The sequence below is a fragment of the Pinus tabuliformis genome, chromosome 7 (assembly GCF_031772625.1).
Source record: "Pinus tabuliformis cultivar Carrire ecotype Pingquan chromosome 7, CPIR1, whole genome shotgun sequence".
Taxonomy (NCBI): domain Eukaryota; kingdom Viridiplantae; phylum Streptophyta; class Pinopsida; order Pinales; family Pinaceae; genus Pinus; species Pinus tabuliformis.
Window position 1 is genome coordinate 1,185,385,856 of NC_142293.1, and position 25,391 is coordinate 1,185,411,246.

Consider the following 25,391-nt stretch of genomic DNA (forward strand, 5'->3'; position numbering starts at 1 on the left):
TTCTGATAATATACTCTGCTTCGACTTCTTTGAAGAGGGATGAGGAATCTAGTGATCCTTTTGTCCTTTCCCAAATGTCTTCGGTGATTGCTCTTTCACTCTTGCTTGGGCATTGTCTTCACCTCAGCTTTGATACCATATTAATTTTAGGTAAGTTCTATGCTAGAGCAATTTATTTAATTTTCACAATTAGCAATCACATCAGCATTAAAGTAAACTACAGATAGAACATAAACATAAATTGCAGAAGACAAGCCAAGACAAGAGGACACAGGATGTGGCGCTAGCTATGGACAAACCCCAATGTGGGGAAACCCTTGATCAATTCTTCTTTTATGTTCTTCAATAGTTCAACAGAGAGAGAGATAGTACATTTACAACAGAAGTCAACACTTTGACTTATCTAGATCTGAGCATAGATCATCTCCTATAATGATGATACATGAGATCAGTTGAATACATTCTGCTTCAACTGATTCTCCAAGGTGACGGCGTCACCTAACATAGTGTTGCATCTCGTCCATTTGTTGCACCTCTCCGTGCTGCACCATGAGAATGTTGTCCTTCTCCTGCAGTACACGCTGTCAGAGCTACATGGGTTTGGGCATCAAACTTCAGTTCTTATCCTTGATGCAGTCATCAATTTGAGGTTACAGTACTGCCATACTTGCAAGACTAACTAGTGTCACCCTCAACAAAATCTATGTTGTTGGCTATGGCTTGCAGCTTAGCCCAGCAACAAGTAAGATCTACACACAGTACCCAGCTAATCATCAGAACTATGATAGGACTACTCCTTCAGCTAGATCTCTGCTGCATCATGACTGCTCCATTAAGATCTTCATTACTGCTGTAACCTTCATCAAGATTATGATCTTCAAGAACATGATAAGATCCTTCTATCATCATCAGGTTGAGACAGATGATCCTTGTCACTTCTCCTTTTTTCATTATGCCAAGGCTATGGTATAGTTCCTTCTCATTATGTAGAGGCTGTGATCCTGCTTCTTCTCATTACACCGAGATATAGTCACTGAGATCCTACTTTTACCATGAGACTAGGACTGCGTCTGCACTTTCACCGAGATCTCCTGTAGTGATGCCGAGACTGTATTGTTGTAAATCTTCTCCTCACAATGATGCCTAGACTGTGACTGCGTATGGAATAAGTGCTTAGATAATGCACTATTGTGACAAGACCGAGATACATGTATATATATACTTATATGCTGAAGCTGCTAGGAGACCAAATAATTAGTTTGTTCCTCAAGCACCCAAGTTTATGACTGTTCCTAAAGCGAGGTGCAGTCAAACCCTTTGCTGCGGATTAGCTTCATGCGAAGATGACTGTGGCTCCTCTTCATGACTGTGGCTCTCTGCGACTACATGTCTTGATTGCGGTTTCTCTTCATGACTGCGGATAACTGCAGTTAGGGCATCAGCTGCGGCTAGGGCATCAACTACTGCGGCTAGGGCATCATCTACCTAGCCCAACGTACTCTTAGTGTTTCTCTCCTTCACCAAAAACCCAAAGACGTGGAGAGAAGGAGATCACATGAAGAGTGTGTCTCCAAAATGACTTCAAGTCCTCTCCTATTTATACTAAAACGTATATGTTGAATAGACATGACTATTGGGCTTCTGAGCCTACATAAGTTGCTGGCCGACTTGACAATTTGTCTTATAACACAAATAAATTCATAACTTCATGAATACTTGATGGAATCAGATGATCTTTAGATCAATCCTACACCTCTCGATGAGAGGGATCCAATAAAAATATCAATTGCCATAAATAAGATGACCCACATGGAGTTTGGCCCTAGTTGCCAATTTTAACACTCCCTCTCAACTTGGGAGAACTCCATCCGCTGATCCATATGTCCAACTGTACTATCTCTGCCATCAGTTCCCTGCACTACTTAGCTCTGCTCGCCTCAGCTTAGCTCTGCTCAGCTCTGCTCGTTCTGCTCAGCTCTTCTCCTCACAATGATGCCTAGACTGTGACTGTGTATGGAATAAGTGCCTAGATAATGCACTATTGTGACAACACCGAGATACATGTATATATATACTTATATGCTGAGGCTGCTAGGAGACCGAATAATTAGTTTGTTCCTCAAGCACCCGAGTTTATGACTGTTCCTAAAGCGAGGTGCAGTCAAACCCTTTACTACGGATCAACTTCATGTGAAGATGACTGTGGTTCCTCTTCATTATTGCCGCTCTCTGTGGCTACATGTCTTGACTGCGGTTCCTCTTCATGATTGCGGATAACTGCGGCTAGGGCATCACTATGGCTAGGGCATCAACTGTGTTCTAGGGCATCAACTACTGCGGCTAGGGCATCACTATGGCTAGGGCATCAGCTGTGTTCTAGGGCATCAACTACTGCGGCTAGGGCATCATCTACTTAGCCCAGCGTACTCTTAGTGTCTCTCTCCTTCACCAAAAACCCAAAGACGTGGAGAGGAGGAGATCACATGAAGAGTGTGTCTCCAAAATGACTTCAAGTCCTCTCCTATTTATACTAAAATGTATATGATGAATAGACATGACTATTGGGCTTTTGAGCCTACACAAATTGCTGGCCGACTTGACAATTTGTCTTATAACACAAATAAATTCATAACTCCATGAATACTTGACGGAATCAGATGATCTTTAGATCAATCCTACACCTCTCGATGAGAGGGATCCAATAAAAATATCAGCTGCCATAAATAAGATGACCCACATGGAGTTTGGCCCTAGTTGCCAATTTTAACACTCCCTCTCAACTAGGGAGAACTCCATCTGCTGATCCATATGTCCAACTGTACTATCTCTGCCATCAGTGCCCTGCACTGCTCAGTTCTGCTCGCCTTAGCTTAGCTCTGCTCAGCGCTGCTTGTTCTGCTCAGCTCTGCTCAGCTCAGCTCTAGTTAGCTCTCCTCTGCTCAGCTCAGCTCTGCTTAGCTCAGCTCAGCTTGGTTCTACTCAACTCTGCTCTGCTTAGCAGCTTGAACTATGAAGAAGAAGAAGTGATCGAGGATGTATCATACCATCCTCCACTAACCCGAAGTCAGTCTAAGAGTTTGTACCACTGGTCCTAGACCAGTCCTCTACTAACCCAAAGTTAGTGTCATAGTGGGTACCACTCTCACTGGTCCCAGACCAGTATCATTGATCCCAGATTAATGAAGGTCATCCTAGCATAGGGAGTATGGTAGATACAATGATGCGTCCATCGGTACTACTATGGTCCCTATCCTCATTTCCTTGCAGATTGATCAGATGAGAGGTACTTCCCATGAGTCCCAGACTGCATGGGTAGGATGCCTCAACATGAGAACTAATCATCCTATCCACACAAAAGCGATTCATCATGTCCAGTGGATGCCACGGAGAACTAATCGTCCTAGCCTACAAGAGAACAAATCATCCTATTGCACAATCGCCATGGAGAACAGATCATCCAAGCCCACAGGAGAACTAATCATCATGTTCCATAGTTGCCACGGAGAACGAATCATCTTGACCCAAAGGAGAACTAATCATCCTGTTCCATAGTCGCCACGGAGAACGAATCATCCTGTTCCATAGTCGCCACGGAGAACGAATCATCCTGGCCCATAGGAGAACTAATCATCCTATTTAGCCCACACCATCAGGGGAGGGTGAGTCACCATGTGATCGTATGTTGCTCCAGTAAGTACCCGAAGCCCCCAGAGCTCCCAGAGCTCAATGTGTGCAACATGCAGGACCCTTTTACATGGGTCTCTTGACGACTTCATTCGGGAAAATCACAGATTTGATCTTTCCCCTTGGGGCTTTGACAAAGTGTAGCAACCTGTACATCATCTCACAGCGATGGAGCTTCCTTGCTCATTGACTTACCATATCCTGGATAAGGTAGTATCTGATGTCTATCTGCTGGAGCAATCATTTAATACGAGATTCCGCAATAAACGAATCCTTCCTCTGATTGTCACAGAGAATCACAGTGGTATTCATTATGTGTACAAACAGTTCACTAAAGAGCTTCCTCAACCAGGGAGCTTCATACGAGACCATACTCGTAGCTATATATTCAGTGTCGGTGGTGAATATAGCACCCAACTTCTGCTTCCTGCTCATCCATGATCTTGAAGCAGAATCCAAAGAGAACCAGCACTGAGAAGTGCTCTAGTGATCCTTCACACTGCCTGCCCAGTCAACATTCGAATAATCATGCAGTTTCATATTTCTGGCAGTGTATCTCAATCCATGAGAGATTGTGCCCCAAAGATATCTTAGAAGATTCTTGGCACCAATCTAGTGAGGCTCAACCAAATATGAGCTCACCGTGCTAACTGCAAAACATATGTTCGAACGGACGTTCACCAAGAACATCAATGCGAATGAGTTTATGAAACCCAAAGGCATTTCCCAAATCTGGTCAAACATCACTACCATATAACTTCTGAAAGTTAAGATCCTTGAGGTAGTCATAGGCTTGCAGTTTATCATTCCACATTCGGAATTCAACTCCCTCTTACTTCTGCAAATAAGAGGGTCTACACCTGTCAGAAATAGGTCATCCTCATAAGGTGCCGGTATGAGAGGTCTATCATCCACAACCTTCGGGTAATGGTTTGGATCAATTACACTCCTAGTGAATCTCAGCTTCATCTGACAGCTATCAATCTTCTCATACTATGCCCGGGGAGTTTTGATTCAAGCCATAGAGGGCTTTCTTCCACCTGCATACGTGAGATTCCTGATTATGAATCTCAAACCCCTCAGTTTGTTCCAATCCTATGGACCTGCTTCATGAGGGAATGGTCCCTTTGTAAGATTTTCCTTCGGTACATCTCAAGCATGTACTTTCATGCTCTTTTTGAATTCAGGCATCCTTGCCACCATCTGACTCATAGACCTCCAGTGCTATGTGTCAATGGACATGGTCCCCAGTGGAATTTCTGCAACTTGATGCAACCCTGAACTCAAAAACATCTTTGAAAATTCACGTACCTTTCCATCGATGAGTGCCACCTTGAAACCTTTGACTTCCATTGCTGAAATGGACACCAGGTTGTTCTTGCGATCAGGTACATAAAAGAGATTCTGTAAATGAATAGAGTTATCCTCATTCAATTGAGGGGTAACATTCCCAACACCCTTTTTGGGATAGGTGGCATCGGCTCCAAGTATAATCCCACAATTGTTTCCATCTCTACCAAATTAGAGAGTGCACCCATCTATCCGATGAAGTGCCTTGAAGCACTACAATCAGAGCTAATACAAGATAATTCTTCTTTATCTTATCAGAAACAACATTTGATTCTTCATACCTGGAGTTCATTGCTTTCTTTGAAGAGTCAACCATTTCCTGATGACCTGCATTACTCGTCATTCCTTTGATCATTGAAGATGTCCTTGGAATGATTGTTATCTTCATCAAGAGATGTGTCTCTGCCATTTGGACACCCCTTCGCATAATGGCCGAACTTATTGCAACCAAGGCATCCGCCTTTCCTTCCACCCTTATATCAATGAAGTGATCTTAAGGTAGGCCATCAGAAACTTCCGTTGCGCCATTCTGATAATATACTTTGCTTCGACTTCTTTGAAGAGGGATGAGGAATCCACTAATCCTTTTGTCCTTTACCAACTGTCTTCGGTGATTGCTCTTTCACTCTTGCTTGGGCATTGTCTTCACCTCAGCTCTGATACCATGTTAATTTTAGGTAAGTTCTATGCTAGATCAATTTATTTAATTTTCACAGTTAGCAATCACATCAGCATTAAAGTAAACTGCAGATAGAACATAAACATAAATCGCAGAAGACAAGCCAAGACAAGAGGACACAAGATGTGGCGCCAACCAGGGACAAACCCCAATGTGGGGAAACCCTTGATCAATTCTTCTTTTATGTTCTTCAATAGTTCAACAGAGAGAGAGAGAGATAGTACATTTACAATAGAAGTCAACACTTTGACTTATCTAGATCTGAGCATAGATCATCTCCTATAATGATGATACATGAGATTAGTTGAAGACATTTTGCTTCAACTGATTCTCCAAGGTGACAACTTCACCTAACATAGTGTTGCATCTCGTCCATTTTCTGCACCTTCTCCGTGCTAGAATGTTGTCCTTCTCCTACAGTACAAGTTGTCACGGCTACATGGGCTGGGGCATTAAACTTCAGTTCTTATCCTTGATACAGTCATCAAGTTGAGGTTACAATATTGCCATACTTGCAACACTGACTAGTGCAACCCTTAACACAATCTATGCTGCTGGCTATGGCTTGCAGCCTAGCCCAGCAACAAGTAAGATCTACACACAGTACCCAGCTAATCATCACAACTGTGATAGGACTGCTCCTTCAGCTAGGTCCCTGCTACATCATGACTGCTCCATTAAGATCTTCATTACTGCTGTAACCTTCATCAAGATTATGATCTTCAAGAACATGATAAGATCCTTCCATCATCATCAGGTTGAGACAGATGATCCTTGTCACTTCTCCCTTTTTCATTATGCTGAGTCTATGGTACAATGCCTTCTCATTATGTAGAGGCTGTGATCTTGCTTCTTCTCATTACACCGAGATATAGTCACTGAGATCCTACTTTTACCATCAGATTAGGACTATGTATGCACTTTCATTGAGGCTAAATTCTCCTTGCACCGAGATCTCTTGTAGTGATGCCGAGACTGTATCATTGTAAATCTTCTCCTCACAATGATGCCTAGACTGTGACTGCATATGGAATAAGTGCCTAGATAATGCACTATTATGACAGCACCAAGATACATGTATATGTATACTTATATGCTGAGGCTGCTAGGAGACCGCATAATTAGTCTGTTCCTCAAGCACCCGAGTTTATGACTGTTCCTAAAGGGAGGTGTAGTCAAACCCTTTGCTGCGGATCAACTTCATGTGGAGATCACTGTGGCTCCTCTTCATGACTGTGGTTCTCTGCGGCTACTTGTCTTGACTGTAGTTCCTTTTCATGATTGCGGATAGCTGCGACTAGGGCATCACTGCAGCTAGGGCATCAGCTACTGTGGCTAGGGTATCATCTACTTAGTCCAACGTACTCTTAGTGTCTCTCTCCTTCACCAAAAACCCAAAGACGTGGAGAGGAGGAGACATGAAGAATGTGTCTCCAAAATGACTTCAAGTCCTCTCCTATTTATACTAAAAGGTATATGATGAATAGACATGACTATTGGGCTTCTGAGCCTACACAAGTTGCTGGCCGACTTGACAATTTATCTTATAACACAAATAAATTCATAAATTCATGAATACTTGATGGAATCAGATGATCTTTAGATCAATCCTACACCTCTCGATGAGAGGGATCCAATAAAAATATCAGCTCCATAAATAAGATGACCCACATGGTGTTTGACCCTAGTTTCCGATTTTAACAACTACTTCTACGGTTTCAACTTTCTCCAAGATGATGTGATCTTCGTTTTTGAGTTCCTTCGAGCTACCTTCCTTTGTAGAGAACTTGATGAGGGTCTTGGTGGCCTTTTGTTGATGACTACCGAAACAAAAGCTCTTGTTGTTGTGGACTACTTTGATCTAGGGTTTGATCAAAATCGGGGTTTGATTATTCAATGTAGATCTTGACCCTTTTCTTTGATGACCTTCAACTTGCTTTGATGCCCTTCTTAAAACTTGATCCTTGAATGTTTCCTTTTGTTTCTCTCCTTTGACTTCAACACCTTAGCTTTGATTCCATGTTGAAGAATCTAGGGCAAGTTAAGTTTAATAAGGTTCTTCTTTCTATGATAACTATTTTTGCGGTATTTTAACTTTTTCTTCTTAGCATAATCTTCACTTTTTCTTATTAGAGTGTGTCTTCTTAGTTCATCAAATAGTTACCAAAACAAAACAGACAAGAACACAAGATGTTGGCTTTCTACCAGGGCCAAAACCTCTCACTCTTTGAGAGAAAAACCCACACGAAATTCTTCTTATAGAGATTCCAATTAACGAATACCAAGACCATGACCCTTCACCTATTAGGCCACTCCAAGACCATAACACCAATCCTCTTCTTTGTCATTGGTGAGATCATCATCATCACCGCTGCTTCACCGAGGTCATCATTACTGCACCTTCACTGAAACATTTCCCAAAACAACGAGATCATTATTGCTGCACCATAGCTATGAGTTCACTGAGATCTTCATCTTGTAACTACATCTCCATTAGGATCATGACTAGATCTATACCAAGATCATGACTACATCTAGAGGTATGCCGAGACAGAGTGTGTCACTGTGAGATCTCCCACCTCACAAATATATTGAGATCATGACTGCATCTAGAAGTATGCCGAGACAAAGTGTTCTCTTCCTGCACTGAGATCCTTATGATTATAGATATGCCGACACTGTCTAGCATGCCAAGACAGTGATTATGATGATTGTGAGGACGCCGAGACTTTACTTCTGGGATACCCATTCGAATAATACAAAGGCTGATCTATCCAAAATACTGAACCACTGTGCTGACTTCCGAAAAATGTCAGAGATAGCCGAGTTGTTACAATAATTACCCACTGTAATTACCATTGAAGTTTCAAAGGTAGCAGAGATCCTGAACCTGTCCTTATGCGAAAATCTCAGTAGGGTATTTATAGTAGTTTGACCTCCATAAATGAGTTGACGTGTCACGCTGAACGGGTGTGTCTCCATAGGTGAGCTGACATGACTTAATTTGCTATTGTTTGGAGGCCGACTTCTTCAAGAGGGATTGTGCTTGTCTTTGGAGGGTTGTTAGACATTTCTATAGAGTTGTATACAATTAACATAGGCTCAAGAAGAGCTCTTCATACATGACATTGACTCTTTGACTCAATAATAAATCCTAAGGCTCTCAATGGGAGCTACTAACAAATAACCCTCTTGCTCATGAAACCCATGTAACAAGCTATACAAAATAATTTTATTTCTTTTATTTCATCATTTACAAAGATCATGTCATTATGAAGACTGAATCTAGTTACACTTTCTTCAACATTGTCAATAGGTTGAATTATTATCTTTCAACCGTTGAACCCACTCAGTTAAAATATTCAAGAATTCTCCAAAGAAAACATCATGGAGTTCAGTAAGCACATACTTCTGCAACCATTTCTCTGTGCTCAATTTTTGATTCCTGATTTCTTTTGCTGCAAACTCATGCTCCTTCTGCTTAAACCACCAATTAATTTCTTCCTTGGTGGGATTCCATGGTTTCCACATCTCTATCATAGAAAAATCTCATAATACAACAATCTTGGTCCTGACAACAAAACCATTTTTTCACACGAGAGATTCTAACAGACCTGGGATTTGTTGTGCAGTTGGCCAACAAACCTGCTCAGCATCGACTCCTTCAGCATCAGCCACAAAGTGGATGAAGTACCTGAGATGTTGTGGGGGACCATTGGAACCAAGTTTCCGCAGTCAAATGGGATTGCTAGAATTTTGTGACACTAGTACTTTGGCTTACAACATGAGACTTTAGACACCTATCAGCCAGACACTTGGTAGTCATTCTGGGATTGTGCCATAGTATTCAAACAACCCTTGATCCAACGCTAAAGCAACATCCTGATGTGCTCTTCCTGTCTACTAAACTGCCTGCCCAATCTGCATCTATGAATCCACATATTCTGACACCATCACCTTGAGTGTACCTCAAATCATACTTGATTTTGCCACACAAATAGCTAAGAATGTGCCTCGCTGTTGTCTAATGCACTCTATTTAGTCCCACCATGAACTAACTGAGAGTGTTGACTGCGAAGCAAATATCTAGCCGAGTGTTGAGCAAATACATGAGAGAACCGATAAGCCGTTTTCAAGGTTGGGTCAACATCCTCATCCTTTGATGCATCGTTCTTCCTCCAATTCGTAATCATAGGTGTAGACATAGGTCTACAGTCCTGCATCCTGAATCTCTGTAGCATATCTCCCTTGACCAAGGAAGATCTCCCCGTCCTTTTGCCATACTTCCAAGCCTTCAAAGTAATGCATTAGCCTCAAATCCTTCATGTCAAAATTTTGCTACTAGGTTCCTCTCACAGTCCTCTATGAGCCCTGGTGACCCAATCAAAAAAAGGTCATTCACATACAATACTAGGATAAGGGGCTCACCCTCTACCATGAGATAGTAAAGGTTGGGATCTGCATCACTCTTGACAAATCCCATCTGCTACGAGTAGCTATCAATCCTACCATACCATGCCCTAGGAACCTGTTTGAGCCCATATAGAGCTTGCTCCAGTCTGCACACACGCATTCCCCTCTCATGTGTCTAGAAGCCCTCTAGTTGTTCGATGTATACTTCCTCCTTTATCACCTCGTTCAAGCATGTTGACTTGACATCCATCTGGTGAATCTACCATCCCATCTGCATTGCTAGAGTTATTACCGATCGGATAGAAGTATATCTGGCAACTGGGGTGAAGGTCTCCTCATAATCTATGCCTTCCTTCTAGGCATACCCTTTTTCCATGAACCTAGCCTTATACTTCTCCATGCTGCCATCTACAGCATTCTTGATCTTATAGGTCCACCAAGAGCCCACACTTGACCTGTCCATACACCTTGACACTATCTCCCAAACATCGTTTGTCATGATGGAGCTATATTCTTCCACCATGGCATTTATCCACACATGATGTTGTGCGGCCTCTTGATAGCTTGAACGTTCTACAACCTATGCCACCAATGCTTGGTACCATTGTGGCTGTCTAAAATTGCAACAACTAGAAATTTATTATTCTAACTGATTAATTATGAAATTTATTTGTTATGACAAATAACAAATAAATCACACTGCAATTCTTCACAATAAAATTATGTTGCGGAAAATAAAACTAGAACTAAGAAAATAGATGCGCACACGATAAAATGACACCAATATTTTTGGACAAAAATCCCTGGAAAAACCTCGAAGGGAAAACTAATGCAGCAAATGAGGGTTTTATTTGATTATGCAACAACAAAACCTGAGTACATATATCTGGATGCCGAACTAGCAAGCCTCCAGTAAAAATATCGCTACAAAAATCTGAGGGAAAATTTCCCTTCTCCACAAGCAATTCAGCCTCTTCCTGGCCACTCGAACTACCGCTCGACAACCCCTATGTAGGCTATTGTGCTACCTATGCATAGCTTGTAACTCGCACTAGCTAGATCTACTTCGATGTGTGTCAATCTTCCTGTCTCTGCCACTAGAATCAATTCGCTTGGCCTACTGGTAATTTTCCCGGCCTCTAGCACATGAATCAAACTCCTCTTTGGCTGAATTTAACTGCCTCAATGAAGCTCTTGCGCAGGCCCAATGCAACCTCTCTATGGAAATATGTGACCTCCTTTATGTTGGTTTTCTGACACTAGAATTCCACCAGAAATCTTTGTTGTTTCTCCCTTTTACTTCTGCCTCCTTCTGGCTCAAACTCTGCAACTAGGATAGCTCGATCTGCTAAGGAACTCTCTCTCCCTGCGTACTGTTATGCTGTTAATTTAAGGTATGTTCTATGCTTAGAGCAATTTATTTCAATTTTCACAATTAGCTCCATATCTTTTCCAGATTAGCAATCACATCAGCATTAAAGTAAACTGCAGATAGAACATAAACATAAATCGCAGAAGACAAGCCAAGGCAAGAGGACACAAGATGTGGCGCTAACCAGGGACAAACCCCAATGTGGGGAAACCCTTGATCAATTCTTCTTATATGTTAGCAGAGAGAGAGAGAGAGATAGTACGTTTACAACAGAAGTCAACACTTTGACTTATCTAGATAAGAGCATAGATCATCTCTAAGAAGATGATACATGAGATCAGTTGAAGACATGTTGCTTCAACTAATTCTCCAAGGTGACTCCTTCACTTATTGTTGTGCTGCATTTCGTCATCATGCTGCACCTCACCGCGTTGCACCATGCTGCACCCATTATCATTATGCTGCCTCTCATCATGCTTCATTAATCATGAATGTACCCATCACTGTACTGCATTATGTACCATTGCTACACCATGTTGCCATCCTGACCTATGTGTTGGTTGCACCTTGCTTGCTTGTTGTCCCTTGCTTGCTTGTTGTCTCTGGCATGCTTGTTGTCCTTAGCATGCTTGTTGTTGCATGCTAGTTGTCCCTTGCATGCTAGTTGTAACATTGCATGCTTAGTGTATTTGTTGCTAAGTACCATACAACTGTCCCAATGTTTGTTAGTTGTCCCTTGCATGCTGCTGTCCTTCGGAGACAGATGCTGCGGTTGTTTCAGCAATTCTCGGCAGTGCTGGCAGTTCCGGCTATTCCCGGCAGTTCCGGTTGTTCTTGGCAATTTCGGCAGTTCCGACATTTCCAGTTTTTCCGGCAGTTCCGACATTTCCGGCTTTTCCAGCTTTTCCGGCAGTTCCGTTTTTTCCGGCAATTCCAGCTTTCTGGCAATTCCAACGTTTCCGGCTTTTCTAGCTTTTTCGGCAGTTCCAGCTTTTCTGGCAGTTCTAGCTTTTTTGCTCTCTAGATTAGGGCAACGTTATTCCCTAGGATATTTCCTCCTACTAAAACCCAAAGACAAGTAGAGAGAGGAAGAGATCCCAAGTGTGTTGAAATGACTTGAAGGCCACCTCTATTTATACTAAAACGTTGAACGCATGTGGGGTTTATTTGGTTGTTGGCCAACCTTGACGAATTGCCTTATAACGCAAATAAATTCATAACTCCATGAATACTTATCGTAATCATATGATCTTCAGATCAATCCTGCACCTCTCAATGAGAGGGATCCAAGAAAAATATCAGCTGCCATAAATAAGATGACCCACATGGAGTTTGGCCCCAGTTGCCAATTTTAACACTCCCTCTCAACTAGGGTGAACTCCATCCATTGAAACATATGTTTGACTGTACTGTCTCTACCATCAGTGCCCTGCATTGCTCTGCTATGCTCTGCGTTGCTGAGCTTTGCTCTACTGAGCTCTGCTTTGTTCTGCTCTGCTGGACCATGAAGAAGAAGAATTGATTGAGAATGTCTCATACCATTCTCTACTGACCCGAAGTCAGTTTCATTTGAAGAGAGTGTGTCACATCACTCTAGTTGACCCGAAGTCAATTTTATTGATCCTAGATCAATATCACAAGAGAGTGTCTCAAACCACTCATACTAATCCCAGATCAATGTCACAAGAGAGTGTCTCAAACCACTCATACTGATCTCAGATCAGTGTTATTGATCCTAGATCAATGTCACAAGAGAGTGTCTCAAACCACTCATAGTGATCCCAGATCAATGGAGGTCATCCTAGCATAGGGAGTACGGTAGATACAACGATGCGTCCATCGATAGTACGACTATGGTCCCTATCCTCATTTCCCTGCTCATTGATCAGATGAGAGGTACTTCCCATGAGTCCCAGACTGCATGGGTAGGATGCCCCGATAGGAGAACTAATCATCCTATCCATAGGAGAACGAATCATCCTGTTAGTGGATACCACGAAGAACTAATCATCCTAGCCCACAGGAGAACTAATCATCCTGTTCCACAGTTGCCACAAAGAACAAATCATCTTGGCTCACAGGGAAACTAATCATCCTGTTCCATAGTCACCACAGAGAACAAATTATCCTGGCCCACAGTAGAACCAATCATCTTGTTCCATAGTTGCCACGGGGGAATTAATCATCCTGGCCCACAAGAGAACTAATCATCCTGTTCCACAGTTGCCACAGGGGTATTAATCATCCTGGCTCACAGAAGAACTAATCATCTTGTTCATAGTGCACCACCAGGAGAGGGTGAGTCGCCCTGTGGTCGTATGTTGCTCCAGTAAGTACCCCAAGACCCCCAAAGCTCCCAAAGCTTAATGCATGCAACATGCAGGACCCTTATAAGAAGGTCTCTCAATGACTCCAAGTCATTCGAGAAAGTCACAGATTTTACCTTTCCCCGGGGCTTTGAAAAAATGTCTACGACCTGTATATCAGTCTCAATGCGAGGGAGCCTCCTCGCTCATCGACTTACCATATCGCAGATGAGGCAGTATCTGATGTTTATCTGTTGGAGCAATCATCGAATACGGGATTCCTCAATAATCGAATCCCCCCTCTTGTTGTCACAAAGAATCACAGTGGTATTCATCATGTGTACAAACAGCTCACTTAAGAGCTTCTGCAACCATGCAGCTTCACACGAGATCATACTCGTAGCTATGTATTCGGTCTCGGCGGTGCTTATAGCAACCAACTTCTGCTTCCTGCTCATCCATGATATCGAAGCAGAATCCAAAGAGAACCAGCACTGAGAAGTGCTCTAGTGATCCTCTACACTGCCTGCCCAATCAACATTCGAATCATCATGCAGTTTCATATTTCCAGCAATGTATCTCAATCCATGAGAGATTGTGCCCCGAAGATATCTCAGAAGATTCTTGGCGCCAATCTAGTGAGGCTCAACCAAATATGAGCTCACCATGCTAACTGCGAAACATATGTCTGGACGGAAGTTCAGCAAGAACATCAACACGAATGAGTTTATGAAACTCAGAGGCATTTCCCAAATCTGGTCCGACATCACTACCATATAACTTCTGAAAGTTAAGATCCTCGAGGTAGTCACAAGCTTGCAGTTTATCATTCCACATCCGGAATCCAACTCCCTCTTACTTCTGCAAATGAGAGGGTCTGCAAATGAGTGAATCTCAGCTTCATCAGATAGCTATCAATCCTCTCATACTATGCCCGGGGTGTTTTGCTTCAAGCCATAGAGGGCTTTCTTCCACCTATATACATGAGATCCCTGATCATGAATCTCAAACTCCTCGGGTTGTTCCAAACCTGTGGACCTACTGCATGAGGGGAATGATCCCCTTATAAGATTTTCCTTCGGTACATCTCAGACATGTACCTTCATGCTCTACTTGAATTCAGACATTCCTATCACCATTTAACTCACATCAGGTAGGGCCCCATAGGTAGACCTCTGATGTTATAGATGCAATATGTCAATTGACACGATCCCCAATGGACCATCCTGCAACTTGATACAAATTGCCAAACCTGAACCCATGAGAAAAAGCATCTTTGAAAATTATATTTTTTAACACGTACTTTTCCATCGATGAATGCCACCCTGAAACCTTTGACTTCCATTTCTGAGATGGACACCAGGTTCTTCTTGCGATCAGGTACATAAAAGAGATTCTGTAAATGAATCGAGTTACCCTTATTCAATTGAGAGTTAACATTCCCTACACCCTTTCCGAGTTAGGTGGGATCGACTCTAAGTATAATCCCACGATTATTTCCATCTCTACCAAATTAGAGAATGCACCCATCTATCCGATGAAGTGCCTTGAAGCACTACAATCTATAATCCAGATTCCCAAAGAATCTGAAGGAGAGGGCCAATACAAGATAATGCTTCTTTATCTTATCAGAAACAACATTTGATTCTTCATACCTGGGGTTTCTTGCTTTCTATGAAGAGTCGGCCATTTCCTAGATGACCTGCATTACTTGTCATTCCTTTGATCATTGAAGATGTCCCTGGAATGATTGTTATCATCATCAAGTGATGTGTCCCTACCATTCAGACCCTGAGATCCGGTCTTCCAATGAAGTGATCTTTAGGTAGGCCATATTCCGCTGCGCCATTCTGATAATATTCTCTACTTCGACTTCACCCTTGGTGAATTTGAAGAGGGATGAGGAATCCACTGATCCTTTTTTCCTTTCCCAACTGTATTTGGTGATTGCTCTTTCACTCTTGCTTGGGCATTGTCTTCACCTCAGCTCTGATACCATGTTAATTTAAGGTATGTTCTATGCTTAGAGCACTTTATTTCAATTTTCACAGATAGCTCCATATCTTTTCCAGATTAGCAATCACATCAACATTAAAGTAAACTCCAGATAGAACATAAACATAAATCGCAGAAGACAAGCCAAGACAAGAGGACACAAGATGTGGCGCTAGCCAGGGACAAAACCCAATGTGGGGAAACCCTTGATCAATTCTTCTTATATGTTCTTCAATAGTTCAGCAGAGAGAGAGAGAGAGAGAGAGAGAGAGAGAGAAAGATAGTACGTTTACAACAGAAGTCAACACTTTGACTTATCTAGATAAGAGCATAGATCATCTCTAAGAAGATGATACATGAGATCAGTTGAAGACATGCTGCTTCAACTAATTCTCCAAGGTGACTCCTTCACCTATCGTTGTGTTGCATTTCATCATCATGCTGCACCTCACCGCGTTGCACCATGCTGCACCCATCATCACTATGTTGCATCTCATCACGCTTCATTAATCATGACTGTACCCATCACTGTACTGCATTATGTGCCATTGCTGCACCATGTTTCCATCCTGACCTATGTGTTGGCTGCACCTTGCTTGCTTGTTGTCCCTTGCATGCTTGTTGTCCTTAGCATGCTTGTTGTTGCATGCTAGTTGTCCCTTGCATGCTAGTTGTAACATTGCATGCTTGGTGTATTTGCTGCTAAGTACCATACAACTGTCCCAATGTTAGTTAGTTGTCCCTTGCATGCTGCTCTCCTTTGGAGACAGATGCTCCAGCTGTTTCGGCAGTTCTGGCAGTTCTGGTTGTTCCCGGCACTTCTGGCAGTTCCAGTTGTTCCTGGCAATTTCGGCAGTCCCGGCGGTTCCGGCAGTTCCGGCTTTTCTAGCAGTTCCGGATTTTCTGGCTTTTCCGACAGTTCCGGCTTTTCTGGCTTTTTCGTCTTTTTCGGTAGTTCCGGCTTTTCTGGTGGTTCTGGCTTTTCTGACATTTCCGACTTTTTCCGCAGTTCTGGCTTTTCCGGCTTTTCCGGTAGTTCTGTCTTTTCTGGCAGTTCCATCTTTTCTGACAGTTCTGGATTTTCCGGTTTTTCTAGCAATTCTGGCTTTTCGGCTTTTTCCGGCAGGTCCGGCTTTTCCAGCAGTTTCGCCTTTTCTGGCTTTTTCGGCAGTTCCGGCTTTTCCGACGTTTCCAGTGGTTCCAGCTTTGATGCCCTTTGGATCAGGGCAACGTTATTCCATAGGATCTCTCCTCCTACGAAAACCCAAAGACAAGTAGAGAGAGGAAGAGATCCCAAGTGTGTTGAAATGACTTGAAGGCCACCTCTATTTATACTAAAACGTTGAGCACATGTGGGGTTTATTTGGTTGCTGGTCGACCTTGACGAATTGTCTTATAACGCAAATAAATTCATAACTCCTTGAATACTTATCATAATCGGATGATCTTTAGATCAATCCTACACCTCTCGATGAGAGGAATCTAAGAAAAATATCAGCTGCCATAAATAAGATGATCCACATGGAGTTTGGCAACTAGGGCCAAACTCCATGTGGGTCATCTTATTTATGACAGCTGATATTTTTCTTGGATCCCTCTCACTGAGAGGTGTAGGATTGATCTAAAGATCATCCAATTCCGATAAGTATTCATTGAGTTATGAATTTATGTGTTATAAGACAATTCGTCAAGGTCGGCCAGCAACCAAATAAACCCCACATGTGCTCAACGTTTTAGTATAAAACGAGATGACTTGAGAGTCATTTCACACACACACTTCTATCTTGATTTCTCTCCATTTGTCTTGGGTTTTAGTGGAAGAGAAATTTAGGAGTGGAAGCCCTAGACGTTGGAGGAAAAGAGGCAGTCCTGGATGCAGATGGAAGGCAACCCTAACCTACGCTATCTCAAGGGTAACCTAGCTGCAGTCAAGAAAAGGATATACGCTGCCCTAATAGGTCCTAGCCGCAACAAAGTCATGGGTATTTTGGAGGACTGAGCTGCTATTAGGAGGGCCTAGGAGCTGGGCTAGAAGGCAACAATACAAGGCCAAGTTCAGCAAAGGAGAAGGGACGTTAAGGTCACCCTTGTGACCACTTGAAGAGGCAGCAAGGTCCGTGTGAAAGCCACAAGCTTGTAAGTATTGTTTTGATGGTCAAAACATCCCTCTACATGGAGTTGTAGGTGTCTCCTCAACCAGCGAGGTCAACTACCTTGTAAAGAAAGGGAGGCCGCATAATTCAAGGTGAGTTATGGGCTGATCGTTGGACTGTTGTAGGTTACAGGAGGGTGCCCTAACCAGTGACCGAATTTTGTCCATGAACAGTAGTATAGAGGTGTTGGATACTGCCACATAGGAGCTGCAATGTCACTAACAAATAGCACAATGGAACAGCAGCATGTTGGGACGACAACTTTGACGGGACAATGCAATGACATAGGACAACTATGACAATTGTGCAGTAGTGGCACAAGTGGGACAACAACTATGACAAGGTAGGAAAGCATGGATAACATCAAGCATAGATAGCATGGCAAGGATGGTAAGCATGGGAAGCGTGGACAGCATGGATAGAAGTGGCAAGCATGGTGCTGCAAGAACATGAGACATGATGTATGACAACATGGTTCAACAATAGCACGAGACATGCTGTATGACAACATGGTTCAACAATGGCACATGGGACAACAGTGCAGCATAAGGTGCAACAAGGATGAGGTCCAACATTGTAATGATGGGTGCATCATGGTGTAGCATGGTGAGGTGCAGCGTGATGACGAGATGCAACACAATGATAGGTGAAGGAGTCACCTTGGGGAATCAGTTGAAGCAACATGTTTTCAACTGATCGCATGTATCATCTTCTTAGAGATGATCTATTCTCTTATCTAGATAAGTCAAAGTGTTGACTTCTATTGTAAATGTACTCTCTCTCTCTCTCTCTCTATCTCTCTCTCTCTTTACTGAACTATTGAAGAACATAAAAGAAGAATTGATCAAGGGTTTCCCCACATTGGGGTTTGTCCTTGGCTAGCACCACATCTTGTGTCCTCTTTTCGTGGCTTGTCTTCTGCGATTTATATTTATGTGCTATCTGCAGTTTACTTTAATGCTGATATGATTGCTAATCTGGAAAAGATATTGAGCTAACTGTGAAAATTGAAATAAATTGCTCTAAGCATAGAACATACCTAAAATTAACATGGTATCAGAGTTGAGGTGAAGACGATACCCAAGCAAGAGTGAAAGAGTAATCACCGAAGACAGTTGGGAAAGGACAAAAGGATCAATGGATTCTTCATCCCTCTTCAAATTCACCAAGGGTGAAGTTGACGCAGAGAACATTATCAGAATGGTGGAGCGGAAGCTTCTGATGGCCTACCTAAAGACCACTTCTTTGGGAACTCTGGATCTAAGGGTGGAAAGAAAGACATATGCCTTGTTTTTAATAAGTTTGGCCATTATGTGAAGGAGTGTCTGAATGGCAGGGACATGTTTCTTGATGAAGATAACAATCATTCCAGGGACATCTTCAATGATCGAGGGAATGACAGGTAATGCAGGTCATCAAGGAAACGATCGACTCTTCAAGAAAGCAAGGAACCCCTGGTATGAAGAATCAAATGTTGTTTCTGATAAGATAAAGAAGCATTATCTTGTATTGGCCCTCTCCTTTAGATTCTCTGGGAATCTGGGTTATTGATTGTAGTGCTTCAAGGCACTTCATCCAATAGAAGGGTGCTCTCTCTAATTTGGTAGAGATGGAAACAATCGTGGGATTATACTTGGAGTCAATGCTACCTATCCTGGAAAGGGTGTAGGGAATGTTACCCCTCAACTGAATGAGGGTAACTCGATTCATTTACAAAATCTCTTTTATGTACCTGATCACAAGAAGAACCTCATGTCCATTTCAGCAAATCAAAGGTTTCAGGGTGGCATTCATTGATGGAAAGGTACGTCTTTGAAAATAGAATTTTCAAAGATGCTTTTTCTCATGGGTTTAGGGTTGGCAGTTTGTATCAAGTTGCAGGATGGTCCATTGGGGATCATGTCAATTGACATATCTCATCTATAACACCAGAGGTCTACTTATGAGGCCCTACTTGATGTGAGTCAAATGGTGAGAGGGATGCTTGAATTCAAGAAGAGCATGAAGGTACATATCTAAGATGTACCGAAGGAAAATTTTACAAGGGGACCATTCCCCTCATGTAGCTGGTCCACAAGTTTGGAACAACCCGAGGAGTTTGAGATTCATGATCAGGAATCTCATGTATACAGGTGGAAGAAAGCCCTCTATGGCTTGAAGCAAAACACCCCGGGCGCAGTATGAGAGGATTGATTGCTGTCTTATGAAGTTGAGATTCACTAGGAGTGAAACGATCCTAACCATTGGTCGAAGGTTGTGAATGATAGACCTCTCATACTGGCACCTTCTGAGGATGACCTATTTCTGATAGGTGCAGACCCTCTCATTTGCAAATGTAAGAGGGAGTTGGATTCCGGATGTGGAATGGTAAACTACAAGCCCATGACTACCTCGAGGATCTTAACTTTCAAAAGTTATATGGTAGTGATGCTGGACCAGATATGGGAAATGCCTCTAAGTTTCATAAACTCATTCGCGTTGATATTCTTGGTGAACTTCCGTTCGGACATATGTTTTGCAGTTATCATGATGAGCTCATATATGGTTGAGCCTCATTGGATTGGTGCCAAGAATCTTCTGATATATCTTCGAGGCACAATCTCTCATGAATTGAGATACACTGCCGGAAATGTGAAGTTGCATGATTATTCGAATGCTGATTAGGCAGGCAGTGTGGAGGATCGCAAAAGCACTTCTGAGTGCTCGTTCTCTTTGGTTTCTGCTTCGATATCATGGGTGAGCAGGAAGCAGAAGTCGGTTGCTATAAACACTGTTGAGACCGAATACATAGCTACGAGTATGATCTCATGTGAAGCTGCCTGGTTGTGAAAGCTCTTCAGCGAGTTGTTTGTACACATGATGGATACCATCGTGATCCTCTGTGACAACCGGGGGGGATTCGATTGTTGAGGAATCATGTATTCTCTGATTGCTCCAACATATAGACATCGATACTACCTTATCCGAGATATGGTACGTTGATGAGTGAGGAGGCTCCATCGCATTGCGACTAATGTACAGGTCACAGACATTCTGTCAAAGCCCTGGGGAAAGATCAAATTTGAGACTTTCCCGAACGACTCGGAGTCATTGAGAGACCCTCTTATGAGGGTCCTGCATGTTGCATGCATTGAGCTCTGGGAGCTTCGGGGTGCTTGGGATACTTACTAGAGTAACAAACGACCATAGGGCGACTCACCCTCTCCTAATGGTGCGCTGTGTACAGGGTGAATGGCTCAACTTTCCCCTGTGATACCCCATGGCGACTGAAGGACAAGATGAGTGGTTCTCCTGTTGAGGCATCCTACCCATGTAGTCTGGGACTCATGGGAAGTACCTCTCATTTGGCCAATGAGCAGGGAAATGGGGTTAGGGACCATAGTAGTACTATCGATGGGCGCATTGTTATATCTTCCGTACTCCCTATGCTAGGATGAACTCCATTGATCTGGGATTAGTATGAATGGTTTGAGACATTCTCTAGTGATATTGATCTGGGATCAATAAAACTGACTTTGGGTCAGTAGAGAATGGTATGAGACATTCTTGATCAATTCTTCTTCTTCATGGTTCAGCAGAACATAGCAGAGCTTAGCAGAGCAGTGCAGGGCACTGATGGAAGAGATAGTATAGTCGGACATATGGATCAGCGAATGGAGTTCTCCCTGGTTGAGAGGAAGTGTTAAAATTGGCAACTAGGGCCAAACTCCATGTGGGTCATCTTATTTATGACAGCTGATATTTTTCTTGGATCCCTCTCATCGAGAGGTGTAGGATTGATCTAAAGATCATCCGATTCCGATAAGTATTCATGGAGTTATGAATTTATTTGTGTTATAAGACAATTCGTCAAGGTCGGCTAGCAACCAAATAAACCCCACATGTGCTTAACGTTTTAGTATAAAGGGAGATGACTTGAGAGTCATTTCTCACACTCACTTCTATCTTGATTTCTCTCCACTTGTCTTGGGTTTTAGTGGAAGAGAAATCTAGGAGTGGAAGCCCTAGACGTTGGAGGAAAAGAGGTAGCCCTAGACACAGATGGAAGGCATCCCTAACACTATCCTAAGGCAGCCCTAACCTGTGCTATCTCAAGGGTAACCTAGCCACAGTCAAGAAAAGGATATATGGTACCCTAATACGTCCTAGCCGCAACAAAGTCATGGGTCTTTTGGAGGACTGAGCTACTATTAGGAGGGCCTAAGAGTTGGGCTAGAAGGCAACAATACAAGGCCTACCTCAGCGAAGGAGAAGGGACGTTAAGGTCACCCTTGTGACCGCTTGGAGAGGCAGCAAGTTCTGTGTGAAAGTCGCAAGCCTGTAAGTATTGTTTTGAATATTGATGATCAAAACAACCCTCTACATGGTGCTGTAGGTGTCTCCTCAACCAACGAGGTCACCTACCTTGTAAAGAAAGAGAGGCCGCATAATTCAAGGTGAATTATGGGTTGATCATTGGACTGTTATAGGTTACAAGAGGGTGCCCTAACCAGTGACTGAATTCTGTCCATGAACAGAAGTACAGAGGTGTTGGATACTGCCACATAGCAGTTGCAATGTCACTAACAAATAGGACAATGGGACAATAGCATGTTGGGATGGCAACTTTGATGGGACAGCCCAATGACATAGGACAACTATGACAATTGTGCAGCAGTGGCACGAGTGGGACAACAACTATGACAAGGCAGCAAAGCATGGACAACAGCAAGCATAGATAGCATGGCAAGCGTGGTGCAGCATGGCAAGCGTGGACAGCATGGACAACATGGATAGCATGGTGCTGCAAGCACATGAGACAAGTTGTATGACAACATGGTTCAACAATAGCACATGAGACATGCTGTATGACAACATGGTTCAACAATAGCACATGAGACATGCTGTATGACAACATGGTTCAACAATGGCACATGGGACAATAGTGCAGCATAAGGTGTAGCAGTCATGAGGTCTAGCATTGTAATGATGGGTGCAACATGGTGCAGCACGGTGAGCAGCATGATGGCAGGATGCAACACAATGATAGGTGAAGGAGTCACCTCAGAGAATCAGTTGAAGCAACATGTCTTCAACTGATCTCATGTATCATCTTTTTAGAGATGATCTATGCTCTTATCTAGATAAGTGAAAGTGTTGACTTCTGTTGTAAATGTACTATCTCTCTCTCTCTCTCTCTGTTGAACTAGTGAAGAACATAAAAGAAGAATTGATCAAGGTTTCCCCACATTGGGCTTTGTCCCTGGCTAGCGCCACATCTTGTGTCCTCTTGTCTTGGCTTGTCTTCTGTGATTTATGTTTATGTTCTATCTGTGGTTTACTTTAATGCTGATATGATTGCTAATCTGGAAAAGATATTGAGCTAACTATGAAAATTGAAATAAATTGCTCTAAGCATAGAACATACCTAAAATTAACATAGTGATTGGTCTACTTCGTTATTAGATTGTCAGGAGAGGGGTTTTTGAGATTTTCTCTATATGGAAAGATTGGTTTTCCCTTAAATCATTAAGGATCAAGTCTAGTTGTGGATTGGTAGACTTTGACTTCACCGAGATTCCTTAGCATGTATGCTTCATGGTTGTGGGTTTGGCACTTCTAAATATTTTGGCATGGGGTTCAAAGAGAGGAGAACTCATATGAGCATGATAGGTAGGAAATTAGGACTAGAGTGATGTAGGTTAGTATGGTGGTTTCATTTTGAGATTAACATGGGACCCTGGAATTACAAGGTTTGGCAGTTCAACCACTGATAGGGATGAGTGCATATGTGCAGGAGAAAGTTGCTTTTATTTTCCATTGGGCTTTAGTTTTGAGGGAAGCGTTTCACTTTTTAGTGATTCATTGGGTTTCAATGCTTCACTTTAGTGGTTGTAACTAGACCCTTCTTCTAGACTCTGATCCTCAACCCTTCTTCTTTGATGAGTGCCAATGAAGAACCTGAAGTAGTTCTCCCTTTTGACTCGCTAGGGTGGATGTTTCACCACTTAAACTAATTGCCACAAGCAAGGGTGTGTATTTCAACACCGAAACTAGGATCTCCACTAGGGTTTCCCCTCAAATCATAAGCTGCTAGAGCTCTCGAAACAATTATCAAAATATCAATAACCAGTCATGTCTTGAATGAACTCTCATCTTTCTTTTTATAATTTTTCCCTTCCAAATACCATGGGTTGCTAAAATACCATGGGTCATCAAAAACCATGGATTTTCTTCTTACATCCTTATTTAATTTACTTATTCATTTCACTTTTGATGTTAATTTTCCTCTCCAATTGAAAATGAATAATTGCCACAAGCGAGGGTGTGTGTTTGAACACCGAAAGTAGGTTCTCCACTAGGGTTTCCCCTCTAATAATAAGCTGCAAGAGCTCTCGAAACAATTATCAGAATATCAATAACCAGTCATGTCTTGAATGAACTCTCATCTTTCTTTTTATAATTTTTCCCTTCCAAATACCATGGGTCACTAAAATACCATGGTTAATACCATGGGTCCTCAAAATACCATGGATTTTCTCTTCACAACCTTTTTTAATTTACTTATTCATTTCACTTTTGATGTTACTTTTCCTCTCCAATTGAAAATGAATAATTAAATTGATCTTCTAAGAAAGGGACATTACAAGATGTTAGCATGTAAGCCCCTAGACAACCACAAAGTCCAAGATTACCTCTTTATGGGTCGTCATCCTTATCTATTGAATGGGTGGTCAATGTGTTGGCAGTCTTCAATTCACAAGGTGATTACACCCATGTGCTATATATTGACATCATTTTATGAATATAATGTAGAGATGGCTAGAGTGTTTTGCATAAGTTCTTGTGTCATATCATTACATGGTTTAACAGAGTGGTTGTTGTACAAAACTAATCTACAAGTTTGACCAAGATTTTGGCTCTAATACCAATTGCTCCCTTTCAAATTTCATTTTAGAGAAACCATTTAGCATCCACATTGGTGGTTTTTTAAGCATATCTTTGTAGAAGCTGAGTTCAAAGGTTTCATATTGAAGATTGAAGATGATGCCAATCTATGCACTAGTCCTTGTTTCGATACTGGTATAATTATTCAGATTTATGATTGTGGGTGTCGGGGAATGTTAACAGTTAAGTCCTTAGACAATCACAAAGTCTAAACTTACCTCTTTATGGACTGCTATCCTTATCTGTTGATGAATTGTCAATGTGTTGACACTGTTCAGTTCATGGTGTGATTACACTCCTGTGCTCTATATTGATATCATTTTATGAATAGAATATAGAGATGGCTAAAGCCTTTTCCGCTAGTTCTTGTGTCATGTCTCATTACATGGTTAAACAGAGTGGTTGTTGTACAAAACTAATCCACAAGTTCAACCAAGACTTTGGCCCTAATACCAATTGGGATAAGCAAACTTGTTTATCATGAGATTGCAAGAATATTTCAGCAAGCAGAT

The 25,391-nt window shown here is 42.3% G+C and overlaps 1 protein-coding gene across 2 annotated transcripts in view; it reads left to right on the plus strand.

The window, feature by feature from the left end:
• The window catches only part of LOC149251682 (glutathione gamma-glutamylcysteinyltransferase 1-like), a 404,629-nt gene that overhangs the window by 377,046 nt on the left and 2,192 nt on the right, over nt 1-25,391 (plus strand). The window lies entirely within an intron of this gene.